General features: G+C 40.4%; 1 long non-coding RNA gene across 1 annotated transcript in view; it reads right to left on the bottom strand.

Annotated features, from left to right (window-relative positions):
* The window catches only part of LOC149470869 (uncharacterized), a 124,592-nt gene that overhangs the window by 61,875 nt on the left and 57,159 nt on the right, over nucleotides 1-5,558 (bottom strand). The window lies entirely within an intron of this gene.

Raw genomic sequence — 5,558 nt, 5'->3', positions numbered from 1 at the left:
GCTGGACCATTTCTCGTGAAGAGCACTAGCTAGAAACTTCCTGCTCTTATTTTCGACTTCATAGTACAATTTTTGTGAAAGAATGTATCTTTTTTTGACCACCGTACCCAATTCTGTGAGAAGTTGTATGCGGGTGTTCGTAAGTTCTGACAAGGTCAACGCAGCTAGAGTCTGCTTATGGGCTTTTTCCAAAGATTGAATCCTGTCCGTAAAGAGTTTCAAACGCTCGTCTGTCTCTTTTATGTCTTGTCGCTATAGCTATGAGTGTACCGCGAATGACACACTTATGGGCTTCCCACTGCGTGAGGGGAGAGGTGTCTGAAGAGCAATTCAAGGAGAAATACTCAGTCAGGTTGTAACGGATCTCTTGTTCAATAGCAATGTCAGTAAGAAGGGAAGCGTCCAGGCGCCGGTACTTCGAGCATATGTGTTTTTCGGGAAACCGCAACATCATGGTTATGGGATGGTGATCGGAGAGGACCATCGGTTCTATGGAGGCAGCATGAAGGAGTGGGAAATCTGACTGTGACAAGAAGAAGTAATCTATCCTAGAGTATTTGTTATGTGGTGTGGAACAGAAAGTGTAGTCCTTAACAGTAGGGTAGAGAGTTCGCCAGGAATCGTGTAGTTGCAAGTGTTGTAATTGTAAGCGTATCTGCTTAAGAGCTTTGTAAGGCAAAAAGGAGCTGCCCGAAGAGGAGTCCAACAATGGGCTTAAAGGGACATTCAGATCTCCCCTTAATATCAGCACACCCGTTTGGAAAGCGGCTAGGGCAGAGCTGAGCGAGCATGTGAACGAAACCTGTTTGGCGTTGGGAGCATAAACGTTAGCAAACGTGTTGGGTCGATTGGCGAAGGAGCTCTTTATAAACAGATATCTACCTTTGGGATCCAGAAGAGTATCTGTCATATTAAAGGGGAGATGTCTGGCGAGCAGGATGGCGACCCCTTTCGATTTAGCTAAGGGATTAGTGGCGTGGAAAACTGTAGGAAAGCGGAAGTTAAAAAGCTTGGGAATAGAATCTTGACGGAAGTGCTTCTCCTGGATAAAGACTACATCCGCTTTTTGTTTATGCAAGTAGGAAAGCAGCATGGAGCGCTTTTCTGGCGTGTTCAGGCCCTTAACATTAAGTGAGAGAACTTTCAAGGACAGTTGTCCTGGCAAAGAGTTGGGGGAGGGCATATCTACAGTTCAATGTCGTATAAATCTGATGATGCAACACATGGGGGTCAGGGGAATGAAGAGGGAATGAGAGAAGGAAAGAAAAACAAACAAAAAAAAAAAAAAAGGGGGGGGGGGAGAGGGAAGGAGCAGTCCCAGGGAAGAGAAATAGACAGAGAAGAAAAAGTATTAGAGATAATCGCTCATATCAAATAAATGCATACAATGTGACTCTTCACTGCAAAATACTAAGAGAATAATGAAATTAAAATAAAAGAATGAAAATCGTATAATGTGACTCATCACTCCAATAGTGCAAAAACATGTATAGTGTCAGACCTAAAATAAATATCTGTGCCCCTCACTTCAAACCGTGCTCACACACTAAATTAATACAATATCTAAAATTGTGCCTTCCACTTGAAAACAAACGTGCTCATACACTTCATATATTAAATATTAGATCATGTATCAACACACCCCCTAACAAACATGGGGCTAAACATAAAGTGCTGAAGTGCAAGAAACGTGTCCACTCTTCAAAATGATCAAAAAAATGTCCAATCAGTGATGAATAAAATCATGCAATGTGTAATGGTGTTCAACAATTCCGTGATTGTGCCAAAACTTTTCTTCTGTATGTGGCTAGATTGCCTCCTCACCTCCTCCCTGTGACCCCTAGGGGCCAACACGCTTGCAGGATCACCCTGGATCCTTAAATCATATGGTTCAGCAGCCTTCTTCCTCCAGTGGATCTCCTTGTGGGGCTCCTATTGCCCCTAATCAGCCCAGATGTCTCTAGAGAACAGTGGCTCACCCGCCCAGTGAGCCAAAAAAAGAGACCCTCTAAGTGTAGTATTAGTGCAAATATGACTCCTTTATTGCAAAAGAAGGAATAACACTCACATAGTTCGCAGTTCTCCCTCCTCACCGATGTGTGGGTATACTGCATGTGTGTGGGACTTCCTGGGTATACCAAGATGGCGTCGCACGCCGGAGGTGCGTCACCGCGCACCGGAAACTGCGTACTCGCGTACCTACGCGTTACGTCACTGTCTGCTCGTGACTTCCTTGGGGTATCGCATTATGAATGCAGCTCCTCCCTTTATACTGGACCTATTAATTAACGGCAATCACGGCATACCTTGCATGTATTCAGCGGTGACCGCGGCCATTTTCTCGGAGACATACCCCTATTCTAACCGCGGCCACTTTATTGGTGACCTTCTTTATTTGAAATGCCACATATTACACCTTAGACTATGTGGGGAAAAAAACGTAATCTTTAATCCACATACCCACGCTGATTTCATTATTTACCGGAGTCCCGGAATCCCGGTAAACTAAATAATTAAAATATACATTATTTCAATAATATTAAAATTAATAAGACTTATACAAATTGGACATATATATAAAAATAATACCCATCAATATAAAGATATTGAGGAGCTAAATTGCAACCTACCACTAGGGGATGGATGGAGAGGATGACCTTATGTTCTACCTGACACTCAGAATATAATTAAAATATATAAATATATATATATAAAAATAGAAACATTCTAAAAATCTATCCCTTCATCATGCAATCTACCCACACATTAACATGATTGAATACAACCCTAATAAATACAGTTGATGCATAGAGAATCAATATTTCATACTAAATAATTATAACAGCCATAAAATTAAAAGTAAAAAAATAAAATTAAAATTAAATGAAATTTATAAAAAGAGAAATTGATTATAATAGTAAAACCACATATAAGTACCAATTAGAATATCTATACTAAAATTAGAGAAATATTGGTAACGCAATTTATATCTAATTCAAAAGTCACTGATAAAGCAATTTAAGTCGAATTCGACATTTAACCCTTTGGGAACTAGTGTGTTCATGCAATACATCCACCTGGACTCAGCCTGACTCAGCGATTTTATTTTATTAGTCCCCCTCCAATGCTTCTTAAATTTCTCAATCCCCCAAAATTTCATTTTGCTGGGGTCCTTATTATGATATATGGCAAAGTGTCTCGAGACACTATGTTTTGTAAATCCTTTATTAATATTTTGAACATGCTCCCTGAGCCTTTTCCACAGTGGCCTCTTTGTTCTGCCTATATATTGGAGTCCACAATCACACTCCAAACAATACACAACTCCCTCAGTTTTACAGGATATAAAATCATTAATCAAATATTCATGACAAGTGTTAGGGGGTGTGTTGATACATGATCTAATATTTAATATATGAAGTGTATGAGCACGTTTGTTTTCAAGTGGAAGGCACATTTTTAGATATTGTATTAATTTAGTGTGTGAGCACGGTTTGAAGTGAGGGGCACAGATATTTATTTTAGGTCTGACACTATACATGTTTTTGCACTATTGGAGTGATGAGTCACATTATATGATTTTCATTATTTTATTTTAATTTCATTATTCTCTTAGTATTTTGCAGTGAAGAGTCACACTGTATGCATTTATTTGATATGAGCGCTACACTATTTATATATACAGTTGCAAGAAAAAGTATGTGAACCCCTTGGGATTACGTGGAGTTTTGCATGAATTGGGCATAAAATGTGCTCTGAACGTCATCTAAGTCACAACAATAGAAGAACACAGTCTGCTGAACATAATACTACACAAACATTAGATGTTGCCATGGTTTAATTGCACATAATATGTAAACATTCACAGCGCAGGGAGGAAAAAGTATGTGAACCTTTGGACTTAATAACTGGTTGACCCTCCTTTGGCAGCAATAACCTCAACCAAACGTTTCCTGTAGTTGCAGATCAGACCTGCACAATGATCTGGAGTAATTTTGGACCACTCCTCTTCACAAACCTGTTTCAGTGTAGCAATATTCTTGGGATGTCTGGTGTGAATCGCTCACTTAAGGTCATGCCACAGCATTTCAATCGGGTTGAGGTCAGGACTCTGACTGGGCCACTCCAGAAGGCGTATTCTGTGCTGTTGCAGCCATTGTTTTGTTGAATTACTTGTATGCTTTGGGTCATTGTCCTGTTGCATCACCCATCCTCTGCGGAGCTTCAGTTGGCGGACAGGTGGTCGTACGTTTTCCTGCAAAATGTCTTGATAAACTCTGGAATTCATTTTCCCATCAATGACAACAATCTGTCCAGGCCCTGAGGCAGCAAAGCAGCCCTAAACCATGATGCTCCCTCCGCCATGTTTTACAGTGGGGATGAGGTTTTGATGTTGGTGTGCTGTGCCTTTTTTTCTCCACACATAGTGTTGTGTGTTCTTCCCAAACAACTCAATCTTGGTTTCATCTGTCCACAGTATATTTTGCCAGTAGTCCTGTGGAATATCCAGGTGCTCTTTTGCAAACTTCAAACGTGCTGCAATATTCTTTTTGGACAGCAATGGCTTCCTCTGTGGTGTCCTCCCATGTACTCCATTCTTATTTAATGTTTTCCTTATTATAGATGTGTCAACAAAAATGTTAGCATGTGCCAGAGATTTCTGTAGGTCTTTAGCTGACACTCTGGGGTTCTTCTTTACCTCATGCAGCATTCTGCGCTGTGCTCTTGCAGTCATTTTTACAGGACAACCAAGCCTAGGGAGAGTAGCAACAGTGCTAAACTTTCTCCATTTGTAGACAGTCTGTCTTACTGTGGACACATGAACATCAAGGCTTTTGGAGATACTTTTGTAACCCTTTCCAGCTTCATGCAAGTCAACAATTCTTGATCGTAGGTCTTCTGAGAGCTCTTTTCTGTGAGGCATGGTTCACATCAGACAGTGCTTCTTGAAACCAGTAAACCCAAAACAGGTGTGTGTTTTTTAAGGGCAGGACAGCTGTCAGCAACACATCGATATCATCACACTGAGTGGAGTCAAGGTTGGCTCACTCCTGGCTCCAATTAGCTCTGGGAGAAGTCATTAAGCTAGGGGCTCACATACTTTTTCCTCCCTGCACTGAAAATGTTTACATGTTATGTGCAATTAAACCATGGCAATATCTAATGTTTGTGTAGTATTATGTTCAGCAGACTGTGTTCTTCTTTTGTTGTGACTTAGATGACGTTCAGAGCACATTTTATGCCCAATTCATGCAAAACTCCACGTAATCCCAAGGGGTTCACATACTTTTTCTTGCAACTGTATATGATTAACACTGTTTTTGGTATCAGTTTTTGAGTGTTGGCAGCTTTAGGTTAAATATACTTCCTTTTATAGCGCAGGAGGACTTCCGACCCTTTGATTAGAGATAATCGGCTTGAGGAGAAGACCCGCTTCTCCACGTAAGAGAAGAAGAATCAAGAAGAGAATAAAAGGATCAGAAAGGAAAAAAAAGGAAGACAAAGGGGAAAAGGAGTATGGAAGAAGGATAGTAATAATAATAGTAGCCGAAAAAAAA

This window comes from Staurois parvus, unplaced genomic scaffold (assembly GCF_062004578.1).
Source record: "Staurois parvus isolate SC_StPar_1 unplaced genomic scaffold, SC_StPar_1.0 ptg000030l, whole genome shotgun sequence".
Classification (NCBI taxonomy): Eukaryota; Metazoa; Chordata; class Amphibia; order Anura; family Ranidae; genus Staurois; species Staurois parvus.
The sequence above is the reverse complement of the archived record's forward strand: the minus strand, read 5'-3'. Positions and strand labels throughout refer to the sequence as shown.